Source organism: Schistocerca piceifrons, chromosome 7 (assembly GCF_021461385.2).
Source record: "Schistocerca piceifrons isolate TAMUIC-IGC-003096 chromosome 7, iqSchPice1.1, whole genome shotgun sequence".
NCBI classification, from domain to species: domain Eukaryota; kingdom Metazoa; phylum Arthropoda; class Insecta; order Orthoptera; family Acrididae; genus Schistocerca; species Schistocerca piceifrons.
The window spans coordinates 459,220,084-459,236,923 of record NC_060144.1 but is presented as its reverse complement, the minus strand read 5'-3'; positions in this window follow the sequence as shown (position 1 = coordinate 459,236,923).

Genomic DNA, 16,840 nt, shown 5'->3' with positions numbered 1-16,840 from the left:
TTAAGTAGATTGCTACATAATTCGTGACCAGTAACGTGTACAAATAGTGGTTAAATCTATAATGGGCACATAACAGACGTCCTTTCAATACAGCACACATTTCGTTATTTTACCGCCCATTTAACCCATACGATTTTTAGATCATTCATCATTTCTCATTTCTATCTACTGCAAAGTAATAAAATTAAAACAAACTCGTTTACATTAAAGATACAACTACCATTTCAGACACAGGACTTTGATTTCCCCTGCTTTCCTTAGAGCTACTGGATACCTACCAATGCTTTAAGTGATCCTTTGCAACCTGCCAAAATGCAGCCTCAGACCGTACTGTTTCGATTATACATTATTTTGAAAGGCTAAATCGAAAGTATTTATGTGATATAATTATTAAAAGAAGAGGTTACATTGAATCCACAATAGAAAAGAAACATCTATTGAAAAATTTTGTGGTATATGAAAGCGTTCATACTTAAGTCTCTGCTTAGTGTCCTGTCATCTACTGCTTGTGGTCTTCCATTTAGGTCGGCTATGGGAGGGTAAAATACGTTTACCATTTACGTGTAATAAAATTACAGACAAGGATAGTAAGAAACATACAGATTAAAAGGAAACAAGAGTAAAACTAGGAAATTGACGTATTGGGTTCGTTAAAACAGCAAATAGCGCTGTAAAAACCCATATGCAATACAGCAAAATACATAAATAGTAAAGTGCTGGGTGGCTATAATCAAACAGTCCCTATTTAACACGTTAAAACACGGAAACTAACTACCGTTCGAGTACCAAACTTGGTAGAAATAATGTCCAGAGTATGGGGTATATGAGTTCCATGTGTCACAACGCCACCGTCCGGTTCCAATTATGGCCACCAGGTGCCGTTATCAGTCATCGTGATTCATAGTCCAACACACCTGACCAGTCGCAATGCACTTGTTGACATTATTGGTGCTCTGCTATCGAAACAAAGGTAATGCTACAGCTCCACTTCGAGAATATCACAGGCTGAAAGGATAAAGGAACGGTCCTCTTTTTCCATCTACTGTGTGGAGCAGGACGCAGAAGTAGCTCCGGGAAGAGGCCGACGACTGGTTGCACCACAGGTGCCTGATGAAATCACTGCCGCTATGGCAGACAAGGCTGCGCGCAATTACCTAACCGTCAGGCATTGGGCGTGCTGTGTCACGACAGTTCACACCCCGTGGTCCACTGTACGGAAGATGCTTCGAACCATTCTCAAATGGTTTCCGTACAAGATCCATATTGTACAGCAGCTTGCACAGAGGACGCACAACGATGTGTTGACTTCATTCTCCATTTTCTCGCAGGGAGTGAAGTTGACGAGTGTCGGCCCTGGACCATCCTATGGACAGACGAAGCCTATTTTTCTCTGACGGAGAGGTGAACACACAGAATTGCCGAGTGTGAGGATCTTCACTCCTAGGCACTGTGACTGAAGTGCTTCTGTATGGTGAACGTGTCACCGCATGGTGTAGCTTCACGGCTACATTTAACCTTGATCGATTCTTTTTTGAATAGGTTGATGCTCAAGGACTCAAGACGTGCTGTGTGACTGACCAGTGTTAGTGCGATATTCTTCGCCAGCATGTCATACTCACTCTACTAGAGAGAGACATATTGAACTCAACAGATTTAGCGCAAAATGGGGCCCTACCGCATATCGCTCGTGAAGTTTACCTACTTCTCAGAAACACATTTGAAAACGACCGAATTATCAGTCGATCGTATCAGAATAATTGGCCGGCACGATCACCTGATCTCACTCGCTGTGATTTCTGGTTGTGGGGCCACCTGAAGGACAGGGTTTACAAGGGGAACCTCCACACATGTGCTAATCCGAAAGGCTGTGTATCAAGAGAGGTTACCATCTGACATACGGACATGCTTCGTTCTGCGTGCAGAATGCAATCCTGCGCCTTCAGTCTCTTCTGGACACTGATGGGCGCCTTATTGAGCCCCTTTTGTAGCAGTAACGGTAACGGTATGTAATGGTATGATGTTCCGTATCAGCACATTAAAAGTGTTTCACATGAACTGATTCTGCATTATTTCTCTTCCTCATGTCATTGACGTTAATGCTACCAAGTGTGGTACTCGTACGGTAATTAGTTCCCTGTTAACGTGTTAAATAACCACGCTGTACAGTTTATAGTCAGTAGTATATACCATGTGAAATGCACTCAATACACTGAGGACATATAGTAAGTATGTAGCGTAAACTTAACACAGGAAGGTGGATCTTGACTGTCTCACAACTTATTCAATGCGTACCTTAACTAATGTATCTGAAGAACATCGTAAACATGATGAACCAATATAAATTCATTTCTGTTGTGTCTCACTTATTACATATACATCTCCGTATATACCCTGCTTGTTATTGTGACGAACATGCCACTTCAAACAGCATATGGAGCGCTAGAAGAATCTACGTTGCTAAAAGGCTAACGCGGTGCACCGTCACCCTGTGCCATTTGCAGATTGCCTGTCTAACGGCTTCCAGGGGCCAAAGGACTTTGATTTTCAATATTTCAAATTATTACTGACCGAATTTAAACAAATTTAAATGTTGTCGTAATCTACTCATTAGGATGTAATAACAATAACACAAGAACTAAGGTTAGGAATGTGGCGCATGATGTCTTGAGGCAGTGTAACCTACCACGTGCGAATATTCAGATCGTATTGGTCTACTACTTAAGAATGACAGCGATTAGTGATCTACAACAAATTTTACACGCAATTTCAAACTCTTAAGAAACATTTTCTCACAGACACCTCCCCACAAGCTGATGAAACGAAAAATCTATATTGCATACAATATATTCGCTGTTTACAAAGTAAAGCTACATTATCTGGCTTGACGCTTCGGCTTACAACTTCTTTACTACTATATCTATTCATAACACCTTTTGCAGACATTATCTGCATATACCACTGAATCAACATGTACAATCATACAATTCTACTACACAGTTCGGGAGGTATGACGACATGAACATCGGACTGCATTAAAAATAACTATCATTTTAAGCGGAGCGCAAATTACCCAGACTACACTTAGCCAGTGTTTCATGACTGCACGTATTTAGCGACTTTTAACAAGTTTAATTATAATTTAACACTTTAATTCATTTCTAAGGTATCAGAAATTAGAAGCTGTTTTATACTTTGGAGTTCGATTTTGCATAGAATCGTGGTCTGCTGATTGCTACTGAAATGTCCTTATCTTGTTTTACGTGGTATTTAACTCATATCTTCACAGTGTCTGCAGCTTAGGGGTCCTGTCGGCACCTCCTACGTCCACTCTACAGCATGTTTCATTTTCGTAGTCATCCAGCAAAACGTAAAAGGAGTGCTACCCCTGTGTTTTCCGAACTAAGTTGAAAGACTTTCCTGTGACGTACTCCTTCTCTTCTGTAAAGAAATTCCTTTCAGTAGCTAACAATATTTGTATTGTGTTACATATTCGTAAATTCCCTCATATTACTTTCGTATTACATTAATTGATAGTTTGGACAAGAAAAGAATAGAAGCTTTCGAAATGTGGTGCTACAGAAGCATGCTGAAGATTAGTTGGGTAGATCACATAACTAATGAGTAGGTGTTGAATAGGATTGGGGAGAAGAAAAGTTTGTGGCACAACTTGACTAGAAGAAGGGATCGGTTGGTAGGACACTTTTTGTGGCCTGAAGGGATCATCAGTTTAGTATTCGAGGGAAGCGCTGAGGGTAAAAATCGTGGAGGGAGACCATGGCATGAGTACTCTAAACGCATTCTGAAGGATGTAGGTTGCAGTACTTACTCGAAGATGAAGAAGCTTGCACAGAATAGAGTAGCATGGAGAGCTGCATCAAACCAGTCTCTGGGATGAAGACCACAATAACAACATGTACAGACTAGTTCCATGAAGACGTAGAATTTGCTCGCATGTTCCTGCGGAAGCTGGAAAATTAATAAAATATTATCATAACAGCATACTACTTTTCTGCAGTTTGTCAAGCGTGCAGGTTCACGTCTCTGGACATTTATAGCCAGTTTCTAATTTTTCCATCAGTTGGAAGATAATCATTTGTCCACTACTGGTCATTAAAATTGCCACACCACGAAGAAATGCAGATAATAAACGGATATTCATTGCACGAATATATTATACTAAAACTGACATGTGATTACATTTTCACGCAATTTGGGTGCATGGATCCTGAGAAATCAGTACCCAGAACAATCACATCTGGCCGTAATAACGGCCTTGATACGCCTGGGAATTGAGTCAAACAGAGCTTGGATGGCGTGTACAGGTACAGCTGCCCATACAGCTTCAACACCATACCACAGTTCCTCAAGAGTAGTGACTGGCGTATTGTGACGAGGCAGTTGCTCGGTCACCATTGACCAGACGTTTTCAGTTGGTGAGAGGTCTGGAGAATGTGCTGGCCGATATAGCAGTCGAACATTTTCTGTATCCAGAAAGGCCCATCCAGGACCTGCACATGCGGTCGTGCATTATCCTGCTGAAATGTAGGATTTCACAGGGATCGAATGAAGGGTAGAGCCACTGCCCGTAACACATCTGAAATGTAATGCTCACTGTTCAAAGTGCCGTCAGTGCGAAGAAGAGGTGACCGAGACGCGTAACCAATGCCACCCCACACCATCACGCCGGGTGATACGTCAGTATGGCGATGACGAATACACGCTACCAATGTGCGTTCACCGCGATGTCGCCACACACGGATGTGACCATCACGATACTGTAAACAGAAGTTGTATTTATCCGAAATAATGACGTTTTGCCATTCGTGCACCCAGGTTCGTCGTTGAGTACTCCATTGCAGGCGTTCCTGTCTGAGATGCAGCGTCAAGGGTAACCGCGGCCATGGTCTCCGAGCTGATAGTCCATGCTGCTGCAAACGTCGTCGAACTTTCGTGCACATGGTTGTTGTCTTGCAAACGTCCCCATCTGTAGACTCAGGGATCGAGATGTGGCTGCACAATCCGTTACAGGCATGCCGATAAGATGCCTGTCATATCGACTGCTAGTGATACGAGGCCGTTGGGATCCAGCACGGCGTTCCGTATTACCCTCCTGAACCCACCGATTCCATATTCTGCTAACAGTCATTGGATCTCGACCGACGCGAGCAGCAATGTCGCGATACGATAAACTGCAATCGCGATAGGCTATAATCCTACCTTAATCAAAGTGGAAAACATGATGGTACGCATTTCTCCTCCTTACACAAGGCATCACAACAACGATTCACCAGGCAAACCGGTCAACTGCTGTTTGTGTATGAGAAATCGGTTGGAAACTTTTCTCATGTCAGCACGTTGTAGGTGTCGCCACCAGCGCCAATCTTGTGTGAATGCTCTGAAAAGCTAATCATTTGCATATCACAGCATCGTCTTCCTGTTGGTTGAATTTCGCCTCTGTAGCACGTCATATTCGTGATGTAGCAATTTTAATGGCCAGTAGTGGAGCATAGTTCCCCTTTGTGTGTATACTACATCTGCAGAAATCTAAGGTCATAATTAATCCGTTGAACTTCGATTACACGATAAATGAGTCACATCTAAAGGCGGTGAAATCAACTAAACACCTAGGAATTACAATTACGGAGAACTTAAATTGGAAGGCACACGTAGAATATGTTGTGGGGAGGGCTAACCAAAGACTGCGTTTTATTAGGAAGACACTTAAGAAAGGAACAAATGTGCTAAAGAGACTGTCTACACTACGCTCATCCGTCCTCTTTTAGAATACTGCTTCGCGGTGTGCGATCCCTACGAGATAGGATTGACGGAGTACATCGAAAAAGTTCAAAGAAGGGCACCACGTTTTGTATTATCACGAAGCAGGGGAGAGAGTGTTACTGAAATGACACAGAATTTGGGATGGACATCATTAAGACAAAGGCGTTTTATCAACTTTCTCTTCCGGATGAGAAAATATTTTGTTGACGACGATGTACGTAGGGAGAAACGGTCACCATGATAAAATAAGGGAAATCAGAGCTCACACGGAAAGAAATAGATGGTCGTACGAAATTGGAATAATAGAGAATTGTGAAGGTGGTTCGATGAACCCTCTGCCAGGCGCTTAACTGTGATCTACATGTAGATGAATGCACTCTGCAATGACATTAATTTAACTGATGGACTCCAAAGATCTCAACATAAACCGTCAAGTCACATTAATGTGACCATCGTCACCATCAACTTGCAGAGGTGGCAGATGGCAGAACTAGCAGTGAAGGATATATAAAGCATCTCAAGGGGACACTGACAACAGTGGAGTCATTGTTGTAATTCGGAAACTGAGCGATTTATCTCACGACCAAAAGGACATGATCACTGGATTTGGGGCTAAGTGTGGAAACACTTCCAACACGGCTAAATTTGCATGCCGCTGTGGTTTAAGTATACCGTGCAAGGCAAAATGGTGCCATTCAGATACGGCGACGAGTAAGTGTGGTGCACAGTAACTATTGATGAGAGCGATGAACGACGGCTGCGGGGACGTGTACGGGCCAAAAGACGAGCACCTGTTGAGCAGCTGGCCACCAAGATGAACCACTACTACAGTGTCTCCTCAAGGACCTTTCAGCGAGCGTTGCTTTGTATAAACCTGGTTCAAGAACCAACACGACTGTTGTTCATCGGCGACAAAAGCTGGAATTGGCGTGCCAGTACCGCAACCGGACGTCTGCTGTCTGGCGACAGGTGGTAGTTTCGGATGAAGCACATATTATGATCTAGCAGACAGTCGTACTGTCTGAAATGTCTGAAAGAAAACCTCTGCAACAATCATCGGAAGGCTGCAAGCCAGAGTGGATACCGTTGTGATCTGGAGAATGTTTCCATGGCATTCCCTGAGTGATGACGTCATTCTGGAAATCACTATGGGCTATCTATCTTTGGGGACCGTGTCCACCTTTACATGTTATTTGATTTTTCCTTTCCTCGATGGCATCTACCAGCAGGACAGTGCAACGTGTCGCACGGCTCGAGGTTGCCTGCGTGTTTCGAACAGCACTTCCCTGCCCACCGAACACCCCATATCAAAACCCAATCGAGAATGTCTGGGACGACCTCGATGACGCTGACCGCACCATAGATTCTAGTCGGAAATACCTGCGCAGCTAGCCACGGCAGTAGAATCGGAATGACAGCATTCCTGTCGTTACCGTGCACAGACTCATCAACGCTCTTCCTGGACCTCCGCACTGCAAAATGTGGTTATGCAGGCTTTTGACCATCGGTCACATTGATCTGACTGTGTGTAACAAACAATAGATTACCACAGGTAAAAACAGCGTACTTCGTCACAATACGTTTATTTACTTTAAACACAGGTCTTAACACGAGGAATACATTTATGAGGATGTATGTCAAAAGCACATAAATGTATGAAAATGATTCATGACTTAGGGAAAAGGGTAAAGAAAAGAATCGAAGTTTTTGAGACGTGGTGTTTCAGAACGACTCTGAAAATTATGTGGAGTGATAATAAAATAAGTGGTCATTAGGAGAATCGTTAAGTTATATGTGGAGCACATTAGAAAGGCGAAAAGACAACAAAATAGCTGTTAACACATCAGGCAGTAACCTCTATGTACCAGACAGAGCAGTAGAGGGCAAAAACTGCTGGTATATTGAAAACTAACAGATAATTCAAAATATGGGGTGTCCGCCTCGATAGCTGACTGGTCAGCGTGACGGAATGCCGTGCGAAGGGGCCCGGGTTCGATTCGCGGCTGGGTCGGAGATTTTCTGCGCTTAGAGACTGGGTGTCTGTGTTGTCATTATTATCATCATCTCATCCAACGGTATGGCGAAAGGAAGGGCATCCAGCCACCTCTTAAATTAACCACGCCAAATCCGACCATAAACAATCCGAACATGCGAAACTGCTCAATAAAAGCACAAGAAAAAGAAGAATTGGAAAATGGGGCTGGGTACTTCTCTGCATACAGTTACGCAAAGATACGTTTGAACTGTGCTCCTGTAACCACACTCAGACGGGTCCTTCAGTTGTACTAGCATGTGAAATAATATCCGATCGACCTAAATTGCGGACCACATGATATTTATCTAAATTCCTTGGGGGTAGAGTCGCGTAACAACACAAATTAGTTACTACAAGGGTCCAATTGGGCACATTGTTCCGCATGAGGTTCTGTCCAGGTGTAGATTAATACTGTGATATTGCGTGCGTCAGTAAATGCTGCGTTAGAGATGGCACAGTGAAACTGATGAAGAATTACAGTACCTGTTGGACGAAACCGACGCCAAGAAAAGTTAGCGCTACAGGACATGTGTGGCATGTAGGAGATCAGGGAATAACTTCCATGTTACTAACTGTAAGAGTTTTCCACAAGAGAGGAACTCGTGGCGGGGTGCATTAAACCAGCTAGAAACTTCACAACACAAGGAAAAATGAAAAAGCTGATTTGCCCGCATTATTTGATTAGTTCTCCGTAGTGTAAGGTGAAAGGACATGGGCACTTACACGTTAGCTTAGCAACATTAGTATTGATAATAAAGGGACTGGCAAAGGCGTCTGGTAATGACTCTATTGAATTATGATAAATATGAGGCACTCTCGAGCAGTAGTCCCTGGATGTCTGCAGGATTGAGCCACTAACTTCAAACGTTGGTGCAAAGCGTCGGAAGTTGAGAATTGTGGAATGTAAAGTCTACAGATGGCCGTAGCTCGCCGGGCCGCCGTGAGACAATACGGCGCTTTTGGGGGTAGCCCGGCATCCGGAGTCACCTGTGCTCGGCAACGCTTGGCGAAGACGGGAATTTCGTTTGCCAAGGACCGTAATGACCTACGCGATCATTGGGTAGATCTCAGTGGAGGGATTTCGGCGATGATAGAGCGCTCGACATTGGCCGGAACTGAGTATTCTTCCGCCGCGTTTTCGTACACGTTGGATGACGAGAGAATTATGGAGGGACTTCGTCTTCAGCCATCGAGCGGTACCGACTTGGAGACGGCGTCTTGGCCATCGTCTTCGAAGAGAGATATACGGTCTGTATCGCAGCATTGCACCAATGCATGTTCCGTGCTGAGTTCTGCTGTTAGAGCTCTTTGTGTCCTCACAAGCGAGATTTTCACCAACGCCTAACCACTTCCAACAACTTACCTAATATTCTCGATCTAGAAGTTATCCTTGCGAGGTGCCGAGTATTTATCAACGCAGCTCCCGGTAATAGGGGCGCGTAATTGCAAATTGTTATCGTGCCATTGTCAGGAGTGTGTGGATGGAGAAAGAGATTCACATTTTTATTTTTTTTTTTGTAAATTTTGTTAGTTGTGAGGAAAATCAAATTAAAATGCCAATATTACGATCGAATTATGGACTTATCGAATTATGGACTTCATCGTAGCTAGCATTTACCCGGTCCCAGTAATATTTACATGTACCTTAGTCACTGCACAGCTTGCTCAGACGGAAAGTAAAGAAGGATTGCAGTCTTCTATGTCAGCGACTGACTGATAAGCTTCCACATGGCGAACCTGCGAGGATTGTTCATAAATAGGCAATTTCTGTGACGTAGTCGGATTTTCTAAATTCTTGTTAAAGGCGACCCTAATTTCAGCTATTGGTTGTGGTGTTCGAAACTCTCGCTACTGAATAAGGCAGAAGGTTAGACGCAGCAATTGTGCGATATAAGATAAATGATTTCTTGTGTTGTTGCTGAATCGTTGTGATTTTTTCTTTTGTTTTTGAGGATATTTGATATATTATGTAGTTTGTATGTTCTTGCAAATGTATTGACGCAAGAGAGTAACCTACGACTATGTTGAAAAATTGGTGGGACAGTGACACAGAAATTGCGCATGTCATGGGCTTCCAATATATTGCATAAGCGGTTTTCGCTGAATCATCGAAACTTTTTTTTCTCTTCTCCTAGTCTTTTGCTGTAAGTTGTATTTGAATTCCTTTTGTGAAATGATTTGTGTTTTATGTGCAGCATTTTGTTTAGTTAATTGTTATTTTGGGGGTAACAATCGTTAGTACATGAGGACGCGAAGCCAGGCCAAGGCGGAAGAGCGAACGCAGTATCTTGAGATAAATATGGATGGTCATAGTGAGGAAAATATAATGTTGGTCGCCGCAGAAGTTCACGAGTTTCCGTTCGAGCATGAGCAAATGCAGGCAGAACGACCCAACACTGTTAACTTCTGTAGCACAGGTTATGGTTATACTAGTGGTGAAGGAGAAAACTCGGAATCTGAAGTTGAATTCGAGTAGCATGGTAGTAAAATTAACTTGAACCGACAGTGGGCCTTCGACGTTTGGGGCAAGTCGGGCTAGCACCGTAACAAGACCAACCGGACACGAATCTGACCATAACGATCACCGGTAGAGAAAGCTAGGCACTCGCGGAGGCCACGGAGTCCTGGAGGAACTGCGATGATAGATGAGTGGTCGCTCGCGCAATTGATAAGGAAGATGGATGAAATCAAGAATGATATCAAGGAAAACTTAGACGCACAAAGTAGAAAGACCGATGAGAAATTAGATAGGATGCGTACAGGTTTGGAAACAAAAATGCTTTCCTTCGTGCAAGAAATTAAGAAAGAGTTGGGTGAAGTTCAAAATGACGCAGTTCTGGTGAGACGAGACGCACGCGGTGCGAAACAGACCGCCCAAGAGGCTCGCGAGCAAACTAAGACAGCGACCTCCGTCGAAAAAAGGAACTGACTAAACTGAAACATCGCCTGCACAAACTATTGAAAGTTGCGGGAAAGTCATTGCAGATTAATGTCGAAGAAGTAATTGAAGAGAGAGTGGCGCAGATTGAAAAGTCCATCGACGAAAGGGTCGAGCAGATCGTGCAGGAAGAACGCGAAGATCTTCGCACGCAGATAACTGGAGACGCGATGCAATCACAAGAGAGCGCAGGAAATGTAACACCGCTAACCGGGCAAACAGAGTTTCTGAACGGTGGCAGTGCACGGGACAGAAGCAGTCAGATCCTCCACCTCCCACTTACGAGTCAAGTCCCAGTCGAGCAGCTAGACAGGTGGTGATAGAGAAAGGTACGGTGGCTCTCAGGGCTGCAGAGCCGAGGTCGGTACGAAGCAGCCATGACAATGGTTTACCTCTACAACGGTGCATCTCGCAGAGCGGATATTCCGGTAGTACGGAAACACAAATCAGAACAAACGGAGGAGATAGTACAGCGCCGACACACTACAGCGTACAGCAGGGTCATGGAAATGAACGTACTCCAACATACGAAGAGCAGTCCGACCATGAAAAGTGCTTAAGCCTACGAAGATTCCAACAATACCGAGAGGACAATAATGTTATGCACCCACGGACTTTTATCTCCCAATTCACAGAAGCATTGCCACCGCATTGGCCAGCGCGGAAACAGATCGACTTTGTATGTGCGCATTTAGAAGGGTTGGTGGCAGAAACGATGCTTAAATGTGCGAAATCTTGCGAGTTGTTCGAAGAATTTCGGTCAATATTTCTCAATCGATACTGGTCACAAAGTACTCAGACCAGAATGAAACACTAAATGATGGTGGCTAAAGACATGGAAACTGCGGGCTTCAAAAGCGCACCGAAATTCCTTGACCAGATGGTCAAGAAAAATGAATTCCTAGACAACCCTTATACGAATAACGAGATTATCCGTATTTGCTACATGAAGTTGCCGACACGTGACCAACAAAATCTGATAGGTAAATGCGAAGACGATGTGGAGGGCTTCAGAAATATACTGAAAGAAGTCGAATTCGTGCTGAACGAGGAGCTGGCGCATAACCGTAAGAGAGACAGAGAAATGAAAGTCGTCTCACAAAATTTCAACGCACAAGCAGATCAAAAACGGGTGAACCAATGCCATAGTAGTAACAGCTGGCAAACGCTTAACGGTCAACAGGAACCAAAAACGAATATCGGTAATAAATGGAGGAAAGAAAAGTGGGCAACAACCAGCCGTGGTCGCAAGGACACCAACAACCGAACTTTGCATCTCACAAAAGACGGGAAAACAATCCGCAGACAATAGATATTAGGGGGACAAATCCCGGGCGTGCACAGATAGAAGAGGTGCAGGAACAGCCCTGGCTAACCAACGTTGCGGGCACGGTGGCACAAAAAACCGCACCACGCATCAGAAACCGCCACAGCTACATGCTCATGTATGAGAGGGAGAAAGGTGTTAGGCGAGATCTGCACCCGGTCGTTAAGATTAAACTAGGTGACATAACAGCTGAGGCTATACTGGATAGCGGGAGCTAAATTTCAGCGATGTCGGAAGCCCTATTTGATAGATGCAACATGTTGAAACCTCCGACACTAAAGGTCCAAAAGTTTAAAATCCGAGGTGCCGTCAGAGGGAAACCTACTGAAATTAGGCATCAGACAAGACTAGAGTTTAGTTGTACTACACTGAAATTTTTTCATCGTTTCAAATCTCGCGGCTCAAATTATCATTGGGATTGATATTATGACCCAACACAAAGCGATAATCAATATGGGCGTAGGCACACTGACGTTAGGAGAAAAGGGCGAAACGTACATTAGGTTCGCAGAACAAATGACGAAAGATGAACTAAAGTGGATTGTCAGAATCTAAGGATTACTGAAGACCAGACTCAGGGTGTGCGACCGTACTCTGCACAGGATCCATTACAAACGAGCTGTCAGGATAGAAACGAAGCACTGACAGAAATCCATGAGCCAATACAAGGAAAAGTGGCGGTACTGGAAGACGTAACTGCTGCGGAGAGAATAGAATTAGACAGTGCTTAGAAGAAATGCGGAGGTATTTCTGCCAAAACCAGGAGCCATAAAAGGTTTTCAATATAGGTTTAGAGGAAGGACGCATGTTCCCTTCCGTGTACCTCCCTACCCCTTCCACTGGTATATCGGAAACAGGTGACGCTCGAACTTCAGGATATGCTAAGAGACGGAGTAATAGAAGAGGCTACGTCCACGTACAACAGCCCCTTGCGTGCAGTAGAGAAAATGAATGGAGAAATTAGCCTGGTCTTAGACTCCCGTCAAATTAACACCATAATCATTCCAGAAACGGATAGACCGGAGACGCTAGAAGAGCTGTTGCAGAAGTTTGACAGGGTATGGATTTTTTCTTCGGTCGCTTTGCGAAGTAGTTCTTGTCAAATAGAGTTGGCGCCAGAGTGTCGCAAATATACAGCCTTTCTAGCATTCGGCCAATATTACCAGTTCCGACGTTTATCTTTCGGGCTGTATGTATCTTCAGCTGCATTCATTCGCGGTCTGGGAAAGATACTGAATGACACGTTGAAGGAGCGCGTCACGCGCTATGTAGATGACTTTTGGTGGGAGGAAGTTCATGGAGACGGCACACGAAAATGTTAGGGATGTCGCTGGACAAACTGCGCGAGCATGGCATCACGGCAAACATCGAGAAATCGTGTGTCGGAACCAAGGAAGTGAACTTCCTAGTGCACGTTATTTCGGCAGAAGGGATCACCCCTAATCCTGAAAAATTGGAAGCAATAGCCCATTTGGATGCTCCAAACTCTCCGAAGAGTTTACGTAGGTTCCTCGGATTACTTAGCTTTTTTAAACGATTCATACACATACACTGACAGGGAAGAACACACCTTGTGTGTGGGACGAGGTAGCCGATGGGAAATTTAGGAGTCTGAAGCAGGCACTCCTTGAGGCTCCTACTCTCGCCCATCCCACTCTGGAACAGGACTTCTGCATGGCCACTGACTCCGCGAAGACGGGTCTTGGAGTCATGATCTTTCAAGGCTATGAGCAGGATGGTCAGCGGATACACAAAACCATAGCTTTCGGAAGTCGTGTGCTCCGCAAGAGCGAGCAGAACTATTCTGTTAAAGAACTGGAAGCTTTGGCGATAGTTTGGGGATTCCAAAAATTTCGGCACTTCTAGTTTGGCCGTAGAACTCGCGTGTATACGGACCATCGAGTGCTCGAATTCCTCCAAACAGCAAAGCTCACGCATGGACGACTGGCCCGGTGGATTTAGTTGTTACAAGAATTTAACTTTACAACCATTTACGTACCGGGGTCATCAAACGTCATCATTGACATGTTGTCACGATCCCCAGTTGGTGGAAATGACACCCAGATACGGTACAGAGATGACGAACCGTTTTCTCTCTACTACATGAAGAAGGTGGCGTTTGAGAACTACGTCGCTGTTTCGATGAAAGATATTCAGAAAGAACAGGATAATTATCCGCACCTGTTGACAATCAAACAAAAATACCGAGATAAGACACAAGTAGAGATTAGGCACCATTACTTGATGCGTAAGAGTGTGCTTTTCTATCGGAGTAACGTCGACAGCTCCCTGTGGGTCGTATGTGTGCTGGAAGAGCTGATCAACAAGGTCATTTGGTACACGCATTTCAGCTATGCCCACTTCGGAGCTCGGAAGTGTTTCTTGAAGTTGCGGAGCGTATGCCATTTCTGTAACATGGAGAGGAGAATACGGGCCGTGCTGCGTTAGTGTAAGGTTTGCCAGAAAGGGAAAACTAACACGGTCACCATGCAGACACCAATGTAACATGGAGAGGAGAATACTGGCCGTGCTGCGTTAGTTTAAGGTTTGCCAGAAGGGGAAAACTAACACGGTCACCATGCAGGCACCAATGTATCCAATTGTCCCTAGAAAGATACGAGAGACTGCGGCGTCGGACTTAATGGGCCCCCTAAACAGGGCAAGGAGAGGCTACTGCTACATGCTGGTAGTAATTGAGTTGACGTCGAAGTGTGTAACGCTGACACCTTAGAAAAGGGCTACGGGTCTGAGTGTCAGTAAAGCTTTGCGGCGAGATTTTTTAAAAGCGAGTTGGGAGCGTCGACCGTATTATATCTGACAACGGTCCTCAGTACATATCAGAACAGTGGCAGGCAACCCTTCGGGAATACAATATCAAGCCTATTTCCATCTCTAGGTACAAAACAAGTTGTAACGCCGCCTTACGAACGATGAAGGATTTGGGGGCGATGTGCCGCATGTACTGTTCGAGACGACATGAAACATGGGACGTCTTTCTCGAAGACTTTCAGGAGGCCATCAATGTAATGCCCCATAGCACCACCCTTTACCCTCGGTGACAGTGCTTACGAATACCTATTCGCCGGACAGAATTCGGGAGCTTGTAGATTTTCCCCCACGCCCAAGATTAAGACACAGAGAGATTGTACGCCAGGCGTTTCAAAACATTCAGGTGGCTGCACACTCGCGTAAGGTGAGATCGGACGAGTCGGCAGTAGTGAGGACATTTTCGGTCAATAACAAAGTGTTGGTAAAATCTCACCACTTGTCTAACAAACAGGAGAAAAGGTGCAAAAAGTTCTTCGCTCTGTATCACGGCCCTGTGCGGGTGCGGCGAATTCCCCATCCCATTGCCGTAGAACTAGAGAGCCTAAAAACCGGAAAGTCCTTGGGAGTGCACTATATCACACATGTAAAACCCTATGTGGGATAGGATGAAGCCATGTTGTTCTATTTTAGTAAATAATGTCAATGGTAGTTAGAAGTTAGAAATGTAATTGTTATGGTATGTTCTTGTGTGATTGTGGTTGTTTAGTAGTTAAGGGGTACATTTGGGCAAACATGGCCTACAGTTCTGTCCATTAGAATTCAGTAATTTGTGGTTCAATCGACGTTATAGTCGTCAGTAAATGTGCAGAATGTTGGGCAAACAATGGAGAAATTAGCGGTTACAGTAAAGCAGAAACATTACTAGGTATCTGAGTCGGTGGCGGAGATTTGGACGAGCGAGCCCCTTGAAACAGACGAGAAAAATGCAACAAGCGTTGGTTCAAGGGGCCACCGAACAGATTTTTCGTGAAGCTACAGCGAGTTTTCTTAATGTATTTGGTACCTACCAGCAGAGTCAGGGTGAACCGCAAAATTATGTGAAGAAGTTCATCGTCAGGGTGACGTGAACTGGGGGAGTATGTGTTGAGAGGGTTCTGCGCAGTTGCGAACTGGTGTTTTATTTGTGGTAGATGGGATAAGGCTCTGCGCGGTTGCGACACAGGAGATCAACCCTAAAGAAGGGTAGAGGATGCTAAGCAAGGTAGAATAGTCTTATGAAAAATCGCAAGGTACCCATGACATGACGTGGCGTTGCATAGGATGAAATTTCTGAACATAGGGGGTATCGAAAATAAACAAGGTATGTCAGCAGAGAAAAACAGTCTAAATTAAGTAAATATTGTACGGTTAATCGCTCTTTATGTTCATCAGGTCCAACCAGGAACAATTACACAAACAAATTTATGTGAAACTACACTGGCTTCCAGCTGAAGAGGAAATTTGGAAGGAGAACTAAACCACAAAAAAAAGTTTTTGCTGTAAGAACAAGGGAAAAGGGTAACAATCACGATCGGCAAGAAATCAGAGCAACTAAAATACAAATCATGGAATCAGGCACAAGCGAGATATGGTGTCTGTGTTTGATTTTTTTGTTCATAGGAGGACCTTGGCGACATATCTTCATATGCACTAAGATCCTATACCTTCATTCCTCTTCCTGCATATATATATATATATATATATATATATATATATATATATATATATATATATACACTCCTGGAAATGGAAAAAAGAACACATTGACACCGGTGTGTCAGACCCACCATACTTGCTCCGGACACTGCGAGAGGGCTGTACAAGCAATGATCACACGCACAGCACAGCGGACACACCAGGAACCGCGGTGTTGGCCGTCGAATGGCGCTAGCGTGGCATACGGAGCTCCATCGCAGTCTTTAACACTGGTTGCATGCCGCGACAGCGTGGACGT